Source organism: Mobula hypostoma, chromosome 26 (assembly GCF_963921235.1).
Source record: "Mobula hypostoma chromosome 26, sMobHyp1.1, whole genome shotgun sequence".
Taxonomy (NCBI): Eukaryota; Metazoa; Chordata; class Chondrichthyes; order Myliobatiformes; family Myliobatidae; genus Mobula; species Mobula hypostoma.
In genome coordinates, this window is record NC_086122.1 from 37,594,524 (window position 1) to 37,613,232 (window position 18,709).

The 18,709-nt window shown below is 43.4% G+C and overlaps 1 protein-coding gene across 2 annotated transcripts in view; it reads left to right on the forward strand.

Annotated features, from left to right (window-relative positions):
• fam110d (family with sequence similarity 110 member D) overlaps positions 1-18,709 on the forward strand; it is a 48,805-nt gene that overhangs the window by 8,648 nt on the left and 21,448 nt on the right. The window contains exon 1 of one of the 2 annotated variants that reach the window (XM_063033536.1): positions 10,189-10,310. The exons of the other annotated variant lie outside the window; for it this stretch is intronic. The gene's annotated coding sequence lies outside the window, so the exon portion shown is untranslated. Of the gene's footprint in view, positions 1-10,188; positions 10,311-18,709 lie in introns of those variants that run through there. 2 annotated transcript variants of the gene reach the window in all.

An 18,709-nucleotide genomic window follows, 5' to 3' on the forward strand; every position in this document is an offset into this window, starting at 1 on the left:
GATTAGCTCAACGCTTTATAGTACAGCTGCTGCCTGTAAGGAGTTTTTACGCTCTCCCCATGACCTTGTGGGTTTCCTCCAGGTGCTCCGGTTTCCACCCACATCAAAAGTCGCACCGGTTGGTCGGTTAATTGGTCATTGTAAGTTGTCCCGTGATTAGACTAGGGGTGGTGTGGCGCGAAGGTTCAGAAGGGCCTATTCCGTGCTGTATCTCAATAAATAAAATTGGTGCTAAATCATTATACAGATGGTCTAGTGGTGCCTGAGAAGTTTTGACAAACTTCCCAAGAAATTTAACTACATTAACATTTCCCAATTGAAAATGGATTCCTTTTCTCTCAGAAATGAAGCACAACCGTGACAATTTCTGGATTGTTTTCCATCTCGCGGGAGTTTATTAGTGTAGCTGCAGGAAGTAGTCATCTTCATGCACTGATGCAATTATCCATCAGAGTGTGAGAGAGAATGTCATTCCCCATGTAGAATTTGTTTTGGAGACCGCAAGGAAGCGTGGATCACACTGTCGTGGGAGCACCTATTAATAGGCAGTGCAGGACAACTACATCCTTTCAAAGCAGTGGTGTTCAGGGGGCTTTTGGGGTAAATCCCATACTTTTACCTTTAATCATTCTCCCCTGAACCCCCCCCCCTCCCCCCAACAGTGCGTCAACCTCCAGCATCCTTCGGTGTGGATCAAAAGCTGCTCTGTAAGTTTGAGACTCCCAGAGGACTTCTTGTTGGGACAGTTGAGTATTGCATGAGTTGTTTGTGAAAGGCATCTGAGCTCTGTGTAGGAGCGAGACTGAGCTCTCTCCCTGTGGACATGTAGAATAAAACCAGTATTTCCCAGAACAACAAAAAGTACTGCCTTTCCCTGATAACATTGCAGGCAACAAGCAATGTGTCTGTTAGGGCTGAGCTGGGGTAGTGCACAGTGCGGGTATGAAAGGTCAAACGATGAATTGAGAGCAGTCAGATTGAAGTTCATTTCAATTCTGCGGTTTTTGGACGACTCCTTCAAGGGAAAGGTGGGGGCGTGAGGCTTTCATTTTAAACTCTCCCTCTCTGTGGCAACTGACTGAGGCTGTACCACACAATGTTTTTAATTTCTGAACCACCAAAATGATAGCAATACCATCAACGAAGCAACGTTTTACATTATAAACACGAGATTCTGTGGATACCGGAGATCCAGAGCAAACACACAAAGCTGAAGTAAATTAACAGGTCAGGCAGCATCTATGGAAATGAATCGACAGTCAATGTTTGGTGTTGGGATCCTTATTCCACTCATCTCCCCAATTCTTAACTCTTGGTAATTGTGATATGTCAGCTTTGTTACCTTTAGAAACTGCTCTTCCAATACATACCAGCCCAGTCTCTATCTTCTGCTCCTATCACAAACTCTCCTTCACATCTTCACCTATTATTCCTTTATTTATCCTTTTTGACATAGAATTATTAAAACACCAACAGAAACTCTTAACATTAAAATGTAGTTCCTTGGGTTCGGGATGTGAACTGTTCCTTGTGGGGCCCACCAGTTCTGGAAGGCCTGTTTAATCGAGTTCTGATGAAGATTGTGAACTGAGCATTGGAAGTGTGCTGTGTTGGCGTCGGTATGTATTACAGTGCTTGCAGTCTGCCCCCAGCACATCCTTGGTTGTGTTGTTAACACAAATGATGCATTTTACTGTCGGTTTCAATTATACAGGTAATAAATAAATGAATCTAAACCTCTGCTCTAAGTTACATACCTATGGGAACAACATTGTTCACCTTTACACTTGTGGTCTGAAGAATGACAAGAAACAAACTTGAATAGCTGACGGTATATCACTGGGGGGGAATCCCTAGAGCTCCCTACCCACCAGCGCAGGAGAATAGCTTCCATCATGGCCTGATGTAGTACAAGGGGAGGGTTCATCGCCAGAATCTTCCTCAACTTGACTTGCTTTCAACATGTGTATTTTTTAGGGGGAAAAAATAGAGAATTTAAACAGAAAATACTGAAAAGAAATAATGAGATCCTCAAAGTATATCATTCTTAAAACAAAATCTAGTTGATGTGTTCTCAGAGGATCTGTTTATTTTTGCAGTGTAAATGTGAAGAAAGATGCAACTTAAATCGAGACTCTGCAGCCCATTTTACTGATGTAGACTAGACTCCGTAGTACATGTTACAATGTGTTTCTCTTTCTGGTCACTCTCTCCTGCTATTTTGGGTGATTTTGATTGGGGCAGTCTGTGGATAACAAAGTCTGTGGATAACAAATTGAACTGAACATGTCTGGACTCTTTCAGTTTTGTGTCTTATATTCTATGTTTTTCACAATTTTTTTTTCCTTTTTTGCCATTTACGTGACTTTTTTGTATGTTGGTGGGGGGGAGGTGTGCAGGGGGAAGGTTTGAAGTTTCTCGTTGAGTGGGTTTCAGGGTTTTCTTTCTTTCGTGGCTATCTGTGGGAAGACGGATCTCAGGGTTGTGTACTGCATACACACTGATAATGTGCTTTGAATCTGGCTCTGAAGGGGCCATCTTGGTCGTCACTGCCCTTGCTCTTTCCTCCAAGTCCTGCTTCAAGACAAGAGTCTGGGCAGTTGCCCAGTTTCCACTGGAAGGTTAAATTTGCCTTCAGGCAGGCCGTTCCTGATGAGGGGCAGCACTATTGAAGATGATCCCCCATGTGTTGTTCTTCGACAATTTCTGCCCCAGGATGAACACTGTGAGTACATTGAAGGTTGGGACAGTGATTCGTAGACACATGGGGAATCTGAAGATAGAAGGATCATTTGGGGAAAGTAGACTTGAAGCATTGGGTCAATCACAACATGATTGATTAGAGCAGACTCAAATAGTCAGGTCATCTTCCTGCTTCCATTTCTAATGTTCATGACGTTTTAAAAAAAAGCAGAGTTGGAAATGTAGTAGATCATTCAACATCTGTGGAAAGAGGTTACATTTTCAATCAGCAACTTAACCTGTGTCATTAATTCACTTGCTTCCCTCCTGTTTCTGTTTGGCCTGTTAAGAATTTGCAGTATTTTCAACTTTTGTTTTAGCTTCCCAGCATGCCCACTGTTTATAATTGATGGTAATTATTGAGCCTTTGGCTCTTCCCTTCTGTTCTTCCAGCTGTTGTTTGCTTACTTGCTCCTTTGACGGGTTTATAATGATGTAAAGTGCTGGAAAACAGGACCATTACAACATCTTCAGGACCCACTGGCAAGAGTCTGTTAGCAGAGATTTAAAAGATGAGGCAGAGATGAGGGTAATGACGGCAGTTCAAAGCAGCCAGTCAGTTTTTGTGAAGGAAACTTTAGTGTTTTGATTGTAAACCTTCATTGGATATTTACTCTTATTGGTCACTTTATAATATACACCAACTCATTAATGCAATTATCTAATTAGCCAATCATGTGGCAGCCAATCAAAAGCATAAAAGCATGCAGACGTAGTAAAATTGTTATTTGGATCAAACGTTAGAATGTGGAAGAAGTATGATTATGTGATTATGACAAGGGAATGATTGTTGGTGCCAGATGGGATGGTTTGAATATTTAAGAAAACTGCTGATTTCTGGGGATTTTCACACATCAGTCTTTATAGTTTACAGAGAGTAGTGCAAAGACAAAATAACATCGGAGTGAGCAGCTTTTCTGTGAGTGAAAACACCTTGTTAATGAGAGAGGGCCAAGGAGAATGGCCAGACCAGTTCGAGCTGCTAGGCAGGTGAGGAGAAGCGGTAAGAGGCCAGAGTGGGGAATAGAAGGAAAGGGAAGGACTACTGAGCAGAAGACGACAAACTTGCCCTCATTGGCCTCTTGATTAGGTAAATGAACTACATAAAGTGGCCATGGAGTGTATTTTTTAATATAATAAACACAACAAACTTTGCCGATGCTGGAAATCCAGAGCAACACACGCAAATTGCTGGAGGAACTCAGCAAGTCAGGCAGCATCTATGGAAATGAACAAGCAGTCGCTGTTTTGTGCCAAGACCCTTCTTAGGGACTGAGAAGGAAGGCAGTAGACACCAGAATAAAAAGGTGGGGGAGGGCAAGGTGGTTAGTTCGAGGGTGATAAATGAAACCAGGTGGGGAGGAAAGGTAAAGGGCTGGAGAGGAAGAAATCTGATAGGAGGGGAGAGTGGACCATAGGAGAAAGGGAAGAAGGAGAGGCACCGGGGGAGGTGATGGGCAGGTGAGAAGAGGTAAAGGGCCAGAGTGAGGCAGAGAAGAAGGCAGGGTTGGAGGAAAGGGAAAAATATTTTTATCAGAAGGAGCAATCGATATTCATGTCATCAGGTTGGAGGCTACCTAGACAGAATATAGGGTGTTGCTTCTCCACCTGGGAGTGGCCTCATCATGACACAAGAAGAGGCCGTGGACCAACATGCTGCAATGGGAATGGAAATTTGCAGGAACAATCTCAAGTACTTTGCAGCCAGAGAAATGGTATTGTGGTTAAATTACAAGACCAATAAATATCCAGAGGTTGAATCTGGAAAGTTTTAATTCAAATTCTTGTTTAGCGGCTGGAGAAGCTGAATTCAAGTAACATCAGTACTGGTCATGAACTAGGAATGGGAATTAAAATGTTTGGCCGCGGGGATGTTCCACTTTCCGTGGTTGGAGCGGATGTGTTTGACGAAGTGGTCCCCACATTTATGTTGGGTTCCTCTAACGCAGAGGAGGCAGCATTGGGAGCACTAGACACAATAGACAATCCCAATATGTGTTGCCTCACCTGGAAGGACTGCTTGGGGCTCTGAATGGCGGTGAGGGAGGAGCTGAATGGACTTTGACCATTTGCAGAGATACGTGCCTGGATGGAGATTAGTGGGGAGGGACGAATCGACAAGGGAATCACAGAGGAAGTGATCCCTGCAGAAAGTGGAGGCGGGGAGGTGGGGTTGTAAAGATAAAGATGTGTTGGGTGGTAGTATCCCGTTGAAGATGGTGGAGGTTGTGGAGCATTGTGTGCTGGATGCAGGTGCTCATGGGTGGGGGAGGGTAGGTGAGGACAAGAGGAACTCTATCAATGCTGAGCTGGTGGGAAAATGGGATGAGCGAGGATGTTTGGGAAATGGTGGAGGTGCGGGTGAGGGCAGCATCAATGGTGGAGGAAGGGAAACCCCGTTCTTTGAAAAAGAGGACATCTCTGATGTCCTGGAAAGGAAAGCCTCATCCTGGGAACAGATGTGGTGCACATGAAGGAACTGAGAAAAGGGGATAGCATTTTTATCGGAAAGAGGGTGGGAAGAGGTATCGTCGTCTCTTGGCATGCTCCATCTTTATCTCTGCTGCCTTTCACCTATAAACTTGTACTCTTCCAAAACCCTTCCTGTATCCTAATCCTAACTCTTATTGTTCCCTAATGCTCCACTGTTTTCTGACCACCTTTGGCTAGGGGATCTTGTAACACCTGACAGTTTAAAATGCTTTTGCACTTCAAATCACCTTATGGCTCCTTTGCCTCCAGCTCTGGTTTCTGTGCTCCACCAATTCCGATCCCAGATCATCTGCACTATGAACTACTTTAAAATCTGTCACTCTGATTAAACACTTATCCATCAGCCCCGAAAGCACCTTTTAATCTGAAGTATTACATTCTAGAATGATGGCATCTGACTGTTAAAGTCAACCGTGAACAATTACCCATGTTAATTCACAGCCTTAGGGTTGTAACTCAATTAAAGAAGCATTAACAGTAACCGAGTCTCAAGTACTTCGCAGCCAGAGAAGTGGTGGTATTGTGCTTAAGTTACAAGACTGATATCCAGAGGTTGGATCTGGAAAATTTCAACCTAAGTTCTAGTTTGGTAGCTAGGGAAGTTGAACTCAAATAATTTCAGTGCAGGCGGTCATGAACTAGGGAAACGAGAGGAATGTTGTAAAGTTTCATCACATTCACAGAAGACCTAACAAATAAGCACGGTGCAGACACGAGGAAATCTGCAGATGCTGGAAATTCAAGCAACACACACAAAAAATGCTGGTGAACGCAGCAGGCCAGGCAGCATCTATAGGAGGAGGTACAGTCGGCGTTTTGGGCCGGGACCCTTCGTCAGGAATACGCACAGTGGCTACTTTATTAGGTAGCTCCTGTGCCTAATAGTGGCCACTGAGAGTATACACATGTTCTTCTGCTGCTGTAGCCCGCCCACTTCAAGGTTCGACACGTTGTAAGCTCAGAGACGCTCTTCTGCACACAACTGTTGTAACACGTGATTATTTGTTACCTTCCTGTCAGTCTGAACTAATCTGGCCATTTTCTTCTGACCTCTCACTAACAAGGTGTTTTGTCCACAGAACTGCCGCTCACTGGATGTATTTTCTTGTTTTTCATACCATTCTCTGTAAACTCTAGAGACAGTTGTGTGTGAAAATCAGCAACTTGAGATACTCAAGGCACCCTGTCTGGCACCAACAATCATTCCACAGTCAAAGTCACTAAGATCACATTTCTTCCCCATTCTGGTGTTTGGTCTGAAAAACAACTCAACTTCTTGTCCATGTCTGCTTGCTTTTATGCATGGAGTTGCTGGCACATGATTGGCTGATTAAATATTTGCATTAATGAACAGGTGTACAAAAAAAGAGAGGTTGCCACTGAGTGTATGCTAAAGAACCCACAGCATGTGTTTGAATCACGTTTACTACCTCTGCCCAATGATGTAAAACTTGTTTTGCGGCAGCAGGTCAGTGCAAGGATATAAAAATCTATAAATTACAAAATTGAATAAACAGTGCACAATCTGAAATGGCCAAGCAAGCCATTTGGGGACGATTAGAAATGCGTAATAAATGTACCAGCCATAAATCCTGCAAATCAATAAAGACCAACCAGTTTAAAAGTAACATCAGGTTTGTTTATTTCCAGCTTCAGTTAACACTCTATATCCCTGAACAAGCTGAAGCAGGCTCCACGATGCTGTTTACTTACCCCGATCTGTCTTCAGTGACACTCGTCCCTGCGTCAGATCTTCACATGTGCACAAGCTCTCTATACAGCGTCCTTCACAATCTCAGGATGTGCCAGAGAGTTTTACAACCAATTAAGTACTTTTGAAGTGCAGTGATGTGTTCACCAATCCACACAAACAGCAATTAGATAAATGACGTGATCTTCTGTTTAAGGGATAACTTGGCGGATAATTATTGGATTGGACAAAGGGTAATACCTCTTCTCTTCAAAGGTATGCAGATGTATTGTTTAAGAGGACAGGCGTGCTCTGGTTTGAATATCTCAAATGAAAGGTAGTAACTTGGACAAAGCAGTGGTTCTTTGGGATTGTGTTGGACGATCAATTCACGGGCTGTTGGCATTGATTGAGGTGCCAGCTATTGTTATCAAACCCCAGTTTCCTCTGAACTGAGGAGCTGAGAGTCTGGAATTGCACAGGTCAGATTGGGCAAGTGTAACTAATTTCTGAGGACAATGTTGGGACCAACATATTTTTTAATTCCAGGTCATTTATAATCATTTGACGGATTTGAACTTGTGTCTCTGAATAAATAGATCAGAACTCTGTCTGCCAGGCCACTATCTAAGTTTTTTATGCTATCATACGTTGTTCATCTTAACTAGGCACTCAAATCTTTGGTGTCAGTGCAAATGCAGCTTCTGAACCCAGTTGACTGGGAGATGATTACTTCAGCTATACGATAATAACTGCTCAGAAACTAGTGCAGTTAAAGGGACAGATAGCCGTCTGGGACCAAGGCAGATGGGAGAAGGGAGCGTGTGCACAGGGACTGAATTGAAGATGGAGGGGGTGTGGAGAGAAGATTGAGATTGGTGAGCAGTTGATAGAAGCCAGAATAACATACACAAAATACCAGAGGGACCCAACAGCACCTATAGTGAGGAATAAACAGTTGAGATTTCACCAGGCCTGAAATGTTGACCATTTATTCCTCTCCATCGATGCTGCCTGACCTGCTGAGTTCCTTCGGCATTTTGTGTGTGTGCTGTTCTAGATTTCCAGCATCTGCAGAATCTTGTGTTTAAGGAGGGAAGCTGGTAGGATTTGATTCCTGGGATCTTCGGTCTCACTCCAGCACCGTGCTCTCATAGAGGGAGCGTGGAAGCCAACTCTTCATTTCATTGAGTCTACATCAACTGTACGAATCCTATGTTAATCCCATTTTTTAAATTCTCTCTGTGTTCTCAAGAATTTCCTTTGATTCTACCAGTCACCTACACACACGGGAGGGGGCAATTTACAATGGCCAATTGATCGATCGACGTGGGGGGGGGAGGGAAGGCTAGAAATGAACACAGCTAGGGTTGAAAGATTAAAGATTTGCTTTATTTGTATCGTATACATCGAAACGTACAGTGAAATGACCAACACAGTCCAGGGATGTGCTGGGGCGGCCTTACAAGTCTCGCCATGCTTCCAGTGTCAACATAACATGCCCACAACATTCTAGTCTATATGTCTTTGGACTGTGCGAGGAAACCCACGTGGTGATGGGGAGAACGTACAAACTCTTTGCAGGCAGTGGTGGGAATTGAACCCTGATTGCTTGCACCATAGAGGTGTTGCCCTGACTCCTGTGCTACCGTGTCCCCCCCCAGGCTGAAGTTGTGCTGCTCAAGGAGGGCTGGTAACACTTGGTGTAACTTGGTTAGATTTTCCCAGCAATGTTTCATGGAGACCTCACACGGATGGAGCACATCTGATGCTGGGGCTGCAAGCTTAACTCGTACTGGGAAGAGTCTGGTGAATTGCTTTCCCCAGGCAGTGAGGCTGATCAATGCCTCCACCCACTAACTCCACCACTACTTTATCATTTCCTATCAGTCACTTGCGTGCAGCCTTGCGTCACTTTATGGACATACAATCCATCTGTGTAAATACTGTCAGCACACATAAAAGTTGCTGGTGAACGCAGCAGGCCAGGCAGCAATTTTAGGAAGAGGTACAGTCGACGTTTTGACAAAATCCTGACAAGGGGTCTTGGCCCGAAACGTCGACTGTACCTCTTCCTAGAGATGCTGCCTGGCCTGCAGCAACACTTGAAATTCCAGCATCTGCAGATTTCCTTGTGTTTGTGTAAATACTGTAAGGTATGGGTGACAGGGTGGAGGTGCATCTCTACCAAAGGAGTTATAAGCTGCTCCTTCCCTCTGCTAACTGCAGGTCACTCTTGGGCAAGGTGTAGCACCTGCTTAGCCCACTCGATCAGGGTCACATGAAGTCATGGGCACAAGTGGTGGATGGTCATATGAGCAGCTGGTGCACATCACAAGTCCTACTGATGCCAGGCAGACAATCTCTGAAGAGTATTGACGATGGCTGGGCTCACCCGTCTTGTAAAGACACTGCCCAGAAGAAAGCAATGGCAAAACATTTCTTTAGAAAAATTTACCAAGAATAATCATTCTCCTGGAAAGACCACAATCACCCACGTCATGTGACATGGCATTTAATGGTGATGATGTAAGCTATTGTATCAATTTCTATTTATTGTGTGTTTTATTATAATTATTGTGTTCTTTTACCCTTTGTTTTTTTTGTGCTGCATCAGATCCGGAGTAACAATTATCTCATTCTCCTTACACTTGTGTTCACGAAAAGACATTAAAGAATCTTGAATCTTGGAAAAAAAAATTCCAGACTGACGGAAAATGACGTGGAAATGGGCATTATCACATTTCCAGCTGGCTAAGGTTTATTTCAATCACTGAGCTTTGAAATAAACAGCTTTGTGTTATCAGATTTCCAGGGTAATGCACTCTTTCTGTTTGGAATTGTTCTGCTAGATAAAACAGTTCTGCTAGGGGTGCTGGCTGTTTCTTGAGATAATTTCCATGCACAAAAGGCAAGTTCACTTCAGAACCATTTACGTCGCACCACCTGTTCTTAGTTAGTTAGCACAGGTTGACGCTTTCCCCATAAATAGGTGGAGTGACCTCTCTCCTGAAGGTTGTATCTGAATGTTCCCAGACAAAGATCAAGGTTTCGGGCCCAGAGCATGCAGTCGAGTTGATTGACGGCTTTGAGAAGGTGTACATGTGATTGATTGGCTGGAGACGTTTTGACAGACAGGCTGGCGGTTCCAGAGTTTCCAATTACAGATTATATTGGGTGGTGTGTGTAATTCAAAGGTGGTTTGCAGGGAGCTGAGCCGTTTGAAGTTTTATGTGAAACAGCTGAGGAGCCTGGCAGATCGACATTACGAGCAAGCTACTGAGTCAAGTCCGTGCTGAGAATGGAAACTCTTTTGCATTACCATGGGTGGTTAAATGTCTATTGTACTGAGATGTGCTGCGTTCTGTTCATTCATCTGCCTTGGGTGAGCAAAACAAGTTATTAACCCGGTCTAGTAAATGTGTACATTTACAGAGTGTTGCAAACGCTCAGCTAATCAGACAGCATTTTGTAGAAAGCATGGGAAAGATCTTCAAACTTCCCCTTCACTTACTGCCTGCCTCCTGCCTTCTCCCTCACTTCGCCTTTCTCTCTCCCAACCTCGATTCCTTTCTCACTTTTGTCAGTTTCAGTTCTGAATATATTTGCTTACTTTTATTGTTTGCACGATTTGTTGATTTTTCTCTTCCTTTTTTTATACACTTGCACTCTACCTTTTTACTCCTTTCTTAATTAAATCTGTTTCTTTCTCCATCTGTGTTAACTTAATCCTGCTCTCTCCTTGCCTGTTCCCTTTTACCTGTGTGAACAGTGAAGCCATCTGGTTGGACACATGGGGAGAGGGAGCAGCCATGGTTTGAAGTGTGTAGGGCAGCTCACAGGATCATTACCTGAAGCTAATGACTTCATTCTGGCAGATTGTTTAACTGAACAGAGGGTAGATCCGGGACCTCCCAGCCGAGCTCTTACAAGGGAAGGCTGTGGAGGGAACACGTGTACAACTGATGTTTCACTTGCAGAGAATCACACAGCCATCGCTGCAGCTATTCCCAGCACAAATTTTTGATGTAAATTTCCTGTGTATTAGTAGGGGGTAGGGTAGTTTTCAGTTGTTGCTATATGTTGAGTGAGTGCAGTTAAATCTAACGTTCAAGAGAAGTGAAACTGCCAAGATTTATTTTGAAAACTGAAGATTCTTTAGTACATGGGTTGAAGGTAATACATTTATGCTTGGTTTTGACATCCGGGTCTCATCTTGATCTTGTCCCTGGTATAAACCTAACACATTTCCCACCACTGCCTGCAAGGAGTTTCACGCGTTCTCCCTGTGTGTGTGGGTTTCCTCCGAGTGCTCCAGTTTCCTCCCACGGTCCGAAGAAGTACGGGTCAGTAGGTTAATTGGTCAGGTGGGTGTAATTGGACGACACAGGCTCGTTGGGCTGGAAGGGCCTGTTACGTGCTGTATCACTAGATTAAACTAAAAATCACACAGCAATTAATATCGTAAACATGAGGAATTCTGCAGATGCTGGAAATTCAAGCAACACACATCAAAGTTGCTGGTGAACGCAGCAGGCCAGGCAGCACCTCTAGGAAGAGGTACAGTCGACATTTCAGGCCGAGACCCTTCGTCAGGAATAAGTCGACTGCTGTGTTCACCAGCAACTTTGATGTGTGTTGCAGCAATTAATATTGTGCCTTTAGCACAATTAAAAGCATTAAGGGTATTTCATAGGTGAATATTGAGGAGCAAAAGTGACTGAGGGATTGGGAGAGTGGGCAGGGAGGTAGATCAAAAAGCAATCGGTGTATGTGATGATCCAGGTCACTGTTGTCAATGGATCGATTGAAGGGCACCACGATAGCCTAGTGGTTAGTGAGACGCAGCTGGGGGCGTTCCAGAGTTCAATTCCGGTGTCATTCCGTAAGGAGTCTCTGTACATCCTCCTTGTAGAATTCGTGGGTTTTACCCGGCTGCTGTGGTTTCGCCTCAGAGTCCAAAGACTTGACGGGCAGGTTAATGGTCATTGTAAATTGTCCCGAGATGAGGCTCGGGTTAATCACGGTTGTGGGATCGCTGGCGCAGTGTATCTCGAAGCGCTGAAGACATCTATTCCCCTCTGTATCACTAATAATGAGTCTGTGGCTAGATCTGCAGACCAGTCCAGGAATAATCTCACAGCAAGTTGGATGCTGCATTTCACACAATGTGGCAATGGCAAAACTTTAGAACTTACTTTTAGACTGTCATCTTCCTTAAGATATCCTGGAGTCATGAAAGTTCCCACATTTTAATTGAACTGAACTGAATTGACTTTATTCCTTACAACCTTCATATACACGAGGAGTAAAAATCTTTACTCCGTCTGAACGTGCAAATTATAGTAATTTGTAATAAATAGTATATACATTCAGATGTACAATCAAACAGTCAATATAGCTTAGAAATACAGTTGTGTCAGCTTGAATTAATCAGGCTGATGGCCTGGTGGAAGAAGCTGTCCCGGAGCCTGTTGGTCCTGGCTTTTATGCTGCAGTACAGTTTCTTGGATGGTAGCCGTTGGAACAGTTTGTGGTTGGGGTGACTCAGGCCCCCAATGATCCTTAGGGCCCTTTTTATGCAGCTGTCACTGTAAATGTCCTGAATAGTGGGAAGTTCACATCTACGGATGTGCTGGACTGTCCGCACCACTCTCTGCAGAGCCCTGCAATAGAGGGAAGTACAGTTCCCATGCCAGGCAGTGATGTAGCCTGTCAGAATGCTCTCAATTGTGCCCCAGTAGAAAGGCCTTAGGATTTGGGGACTCATGCTGAACAGCTTCAACCATCTGACGTGAAAGAAGCGCTGTTGTGCTCTTTTCACCACACAGCCGGTATGTACAAACCAAGTGAGATCCTCGGTGATGTGTATACCGAGGAACTTGAAGCTGTTCACCTTCTCAACCCCAGATTCATTGAGGTCAATAGGGGTGAGCCTGTCTCCACTTGTCCTATATCCACAACCAGCTCCTTTGTTTTTGACATTGAGGGGGAGGTTGTTTTCTTCACACTACTGTGTCAGGGTGAAGACTGGGAGGGAAAGAGATAACATACAAAGGATGGCAGAATTTAGTGCTGGACCAATGCTTTTTTGCGATTTGTGGATTAAGTCTCAAATACTTGAATCTTGGCTAATCAAATTAAAATCTGAGTATTTTAGCTCATAACAGCAGGCTGAAAAAATAGTCATAGTCATACTTTATTGATCCTAAGGGAAATTGGGTTTTGTTACAGTTGCATCAACCAAGAATAGAGTATAAATATAGCAATATAAAACCATAAATAATTAAATAATGATATGTAAATTATGCTAGGAATAAGTCCAGGACCAGCCTATTGGCTCAGGGTGTCTGACCCTCCAAGGGAGGAGTTGTAAAGTTTGACGGCCACAGGCAGGAATGACTTCCTATGACACTCTGTTGCATCTCGGTGGAATGAGTCTCTGGTTGAATGTACTCCTGTGCCCACCCAGTACATTATGTAGTGGATGGGAGACATTGTCCAAGATGGCATGCAACTTAGACAGCATCCCCTTTTCAGACACCACCATCAGAGAGTCCAGTTCCATCCCCACAACATCACTGGCCTTATGAATGAGTTTGTTGATTCTGTTGGTGTCTGCTACCCTCAGCCTGCTGCCCCAGCACACAACAGCAACCATGATAGCACTGGCCACCACAGACTCGTAGAACATCCTCAGCATCATCCGGCAGATGTTAAAGGACCTCAGTCTCCTCAGGAAATAGAGACAGCTCTGACCCTTCTTGTAGACAGCCTCAGTGTTCTTTGACCAGTCCAGCTTATTGTCAATTTATTGTCAAAAAGACCCAATTTGATTTTTATCCCCATCTCGAACTCTTAAACCGCAACTTTTTAAAATCAGAACCCAATTTGGAACATTTCCCACCATCTACAGTCCATTCCATTAATGTGGAACCTTTCTGCCCCATTTTTCTGAGAACCTTGGGCCATGAGTGAAATTGCTGGAAAGCTTCTAACCTAACCTTTCTCCGAGAGACCCACTTTTCTCTAGTTCTAGTCTCTTGAACATTCCGGAATTTCTTCACTTCACCTCCAGCAGCTGAGGCCTTGGCTCTGGAAAACATTCCCTGAAACTTCTCGCCTCCCAAATCCTCTACAGCCATCTTAGCCCTTGGGTAAGCTCTTGGAGCCCCACCTAAATGCATTTGCCTCTGTGCCAAGTTTAGTTTGCTACATCATACAGCTGGGAATCTCCTTAACTGTTATAGTTTTTACAGATTTAACTGGAGCACAGGGATTACTGCTGGCTGCAGTCTTATACACGTCTGAGTCACGGATTACCTACCTCAGGCATCGTGAAGCAGTTTGAGGTAGTTTTGTTTGTACAGATAAAGAAAATCCACAGTCCACAGGCAGGATAAGGAAGGCTATGTCTTTTACCTGACAAATTTCCACACGCTGAGGCCTTACTTTTCAGGCAGCATCTATGGAAAAGAGTGAACTGTCAATGATTCAGGCTGAGACCCTTCTTCAGGTCCTGAGTCTTGGCCTGAAACGTTGACTGTTTACTCTTTTCCATGGGTGCTTCCTGGCTTGCTGAGTTCTTCCAGCATTTTGTGTGTGTTGGATTTCCAGCTTTGGCAGATTTTCTTCTGTTTGTCCTTAATTATCAGTTCCAATGAGTGGGTCATTTCACTTGAATTCTCCTCAAAAAACCACACTTTCTTGAGGTTACAAGCTGGATAATTAAATGCTTACAAGGATATTCTCAAGCTTTCTTGGAAAAAAGTGAGAAAAGCTAGACCTGTGGTAATCTTGGACCACAGATGCTCAAAAAGGTGAAGGACTTTCAGGATATCACTGAGAAGTGAGTCCAACCATTGGCGGTATATGGAAGAGTGCAACAAACAGACAAAGGAGTGAATTTCCCCCTGAAGTACCACAAACCCATCTCTTCCTATAGATGCTGCCCAGCCTGCTGCGTTCACCAGCAACTTTGATGTGTGTTCCTGTTAAGCACCTGCTGCCCTCGCTGTACCAGAGCCTGCAGGTCCAACAATAGTTTGATTCACCACTTTAGAATGCACTGAAATGGGCTGGAAGAAGTCCTCAATCCTGAGGATCTGCTGCAGAGACCTACGATTGTTGCCTTGCATATCGTCATGGAAACAAAGTGGGGTCTGTGCATATGTGAAGGATGACGAGAGGAAAATCTACATTTGAGCCATATTCTCTGTCGCTGGCAGTTCAGGTCATTGTGATTACCCTGCTGTCTCAGCTTGAATTCTCACCTCAAAGAGAGGAGAACGAATTTTAAAATATTGTTGGCTTTGTTAAGAACCTCAAGGGTGTGGGAAGAAGTTGGGATTCATCCACAGGATATGCAGGCAAAGCAAGGACAAATACCACATGTTCTTTAAAGAATTCTTCCAGTATATGAGATGCTCTGACAGAGAATGGAGATTCTAAGAGCTAATCTTGGCTTTTAGTTTTGATGTTTTTTTTTCCCACACGCAAAAAGAACTAAATATCCACTAACATGAGCAGTAGAAATAGAGTGATGGGTCGCTTCACATAATCAGGAGCAGATTAAAATCAGCTTCCCATTACTCTGCTAGACAATAATTAGAATGGGATATCCCCTATAACCCCAGATCTTGCTTTTAGTGGCTCATTAAGGGGGAAGTGCTTTTTTTTGCATTTAACTGTCTTGTTACTACAGACTGCCTCAAGGCCATTGTGAATCAGTGATCATCAAAAGGCCTTGGATAGGATTTAGTATCGTGCAATACTTTAGTTTGGCACTAAACAAAGATTTAACTGGAAAGTTTACCTCTCATCAACTCCACCCCATCAATTTTCTCCTATCCCTTTTATTTCTGTCCCAGTGCCTACTGTTCAAATTTTTCCCGCCAATTAAAGATCACCAGGCCACTCACCCCTTTGCCAGCTCTTAAAGCCTTTGGAGGAACCGACTTGGTTGTCATTTCAAACCCTACTCTGGCCAGGAGGGAAAGGCTAGAATGTGACCTCCAACGTCCATATATACCGACGGGGTGCTGTTATGGGTCGGCATGGTAATGTAGTAGTCAGCACAATGCTTTACTGTTCCAGCAAATGGGTTCGATTCCCACGGCTGCCTGTAAGGAGTGTGTACATCCTCCCCGTCTCCAGGTGCTCCAGTTTCCTCCCAAAGTCCAAAGACTGGTTGGTAGGTTAATTGGTCTTGTAAATTGGCCTGTGATTAGGCTAGGATTAAATCAGGGGATTGCTGGGCAGCACGGCTCGAAGGCCCAGAAGGGCCTTTTCCACGATGCATCTCAATAAGTAAATTAATTGAAATTTTGGAGCTGACTTCTTTCGGAAGAGATACTATTCCTTTGGACATTTTAACAGAAAGTACAGTGTACCCACAGTATTATTTTGAAGGCAAGTGTGTATATATAATGTGTGTACATATATATTCCTTTAAAAATATATATAAATAATATTCCTTCCCCATTCTGATGCACCTCCTGTACTCCCTGATGTGGGTTTCGGCCGTGCATCCCATCTGGCAGGTGGAAACCTGCATCGAGGAGCACAGGAGGTGTACCCATTTGGGTTACCCGGAGAAATCGGCAGTAGCGGAACATTGCATTCGCAATGGCCATAGGATTGACTTCCAACAGGACAAAACTACTGTGACATGCCAGTGGCTTTCAGGACCGCCAGGTAAAGGAAGCCATTGAAATAAAACTAGAGGAAAAGAATTTTAACAAAGACAAAGGTCTTGCTCTAAGTAAGAACTGGAATTCGATTGTAAACAAGGTGGGAGAACGGAAACATTATTGGATGAAAACTAACCAATCAGGAGGGACAGGGGTCTAAATACCACCAGACTAGACATGCCCAGGCATCAGCCCTGATAAAGATGGCAGAGTTTGTCATTGAAATGTCAGTTATAATCGATAGCTGTACCTGGTAGGAAGTTCAAGAAGAGGTTATTCATCATATATTCTGGGAAAGCACTAGATCCTTTTTTTAACTTTACTCACACTGTACTGTTCCCACAATCTATAAATTCATTTTTAACGAGTCTTCATTTCATTTTCTCAATATTTATTTCTTATTATTATTTATTTTGTTGTGTTTGCACAGTTTGTTGTCTTCTGCACTCTGGTTGACACCAGAGTTGGGTGGTCTTTCATTGATTCTGTTATAGCTATTTTTCTATAACAGAATAATAACTATAACAGTTATTATTATAGTTGAGCATGCCCACAAGAAAACAAATCTCAGGGTTGTATGTGCTTTGATAATACATTTACTTGAACACCTTTCACACAGGAAGCTCCAGATCGTAATTACCCTTAAATGTTTGCAGCCTGTTGTATATGTGGCACAGAATTTTAAATCTGTGCCTGTAGTCCTTGAACAACTTGTTAGTGGGAACTTATTCCCTCAATTTACCTTATTTAATCAGTCATGATCTTTCTGCATCTCAGTAAAATGTTCTGTTACAGACTCGCGAGTTAATCAACCCCAATTTAGCCAATTTAACCCGAGACAGAAATTGCTAATTGTTTGGAACCAATTTGGTAAATCTTTTCTGTTCCATACCTTCAGGACCTTAACATACTTTCCAAAGATTACCATAAGACTTGGGAGCAGAATTAGACCATTTGATCCATCAAGACTGTTCTCGGCTTTGACCCACCAATATCTGACCTTTGTTCACTTGTTTCCCTGCATACTAGTAATATAGGAAGCATTTTCTTTGAAGATAATACATTACATTAATAATAAACTAAGCTGGGTGACAGGGTGGAGATGCGTCCCTCCCAAAAGACGTGTAAGGCGCTCCTTCCCTCCGCTAGCCTGCAGGTCACCCTGGGTAAGGTGTAGCATCTGCTTAGCCCCCCGGATCAGGGTCATACGAAGTCATGGGAGCAGATGGAATGAGCAGCTGGTGCACATCACAAGTCCGGGTCTTGTAAAGACACTGCCCAGAAGAAAGCAATGGCAAACAAATTCTGTAGAAGAATTTGCCAAGAACAATCATTATCATGGATAGACCTTGATTGCCAACATCATACAACATGACACATGATAGTAATGAATGTAAGAAATCTTTAAACATCCTTAAGTTATTGATGAGACCATAAGATATAGGAACAGAATAAGTCCATTTGGCCCATCAAGTCTTTTCCACCATTTCATCATGGCTGATCCATTTTCCCACTCAGCCCTAATCTCCTGCATTCTCCCCGTATCCCTCCATGCCCCAACTAATCAAGAAACGTATCAGCCTCTGTCTTAAATATTCCCGATAGCTTGACATGCATAGACATTTGTGACAAAGAATTCCACAGATCCACTCTGGCTAAAGAAAGTCCTTATCTCCATTCTAAATGGGCATCCCGTGTCTGTGGATCAATGAGACTCCTCTGATTAAAGTATCACAAAAACACTGTTTATTTTAATGGCTTCCAAGTTGAGTGGTCCACTTGACTGCTGCCAGTGCCTGAACATCAGTGTGACATGCTGCTGATACTCATCCAGATCTACCCTTGAGTTTTAAGTCTAAATTTGAAGATTAAATTAAAGGACACTGCTGTGACCAAAACCATTTTAGTGCATTTAAGTATATATTTTATTTTCTTTGAAGATCATGATTTATTATTGGAGCTACAGAATGAAAGGAATATTACATTCTAGAATTACTATATAGTAGGTGTCTGCTATAAGCTTACGGACTCTCACAGCTACCTGGACTATTCCTCTTCTCACCCTGTCTCTTGCAAAAATGCCATCCCCTTC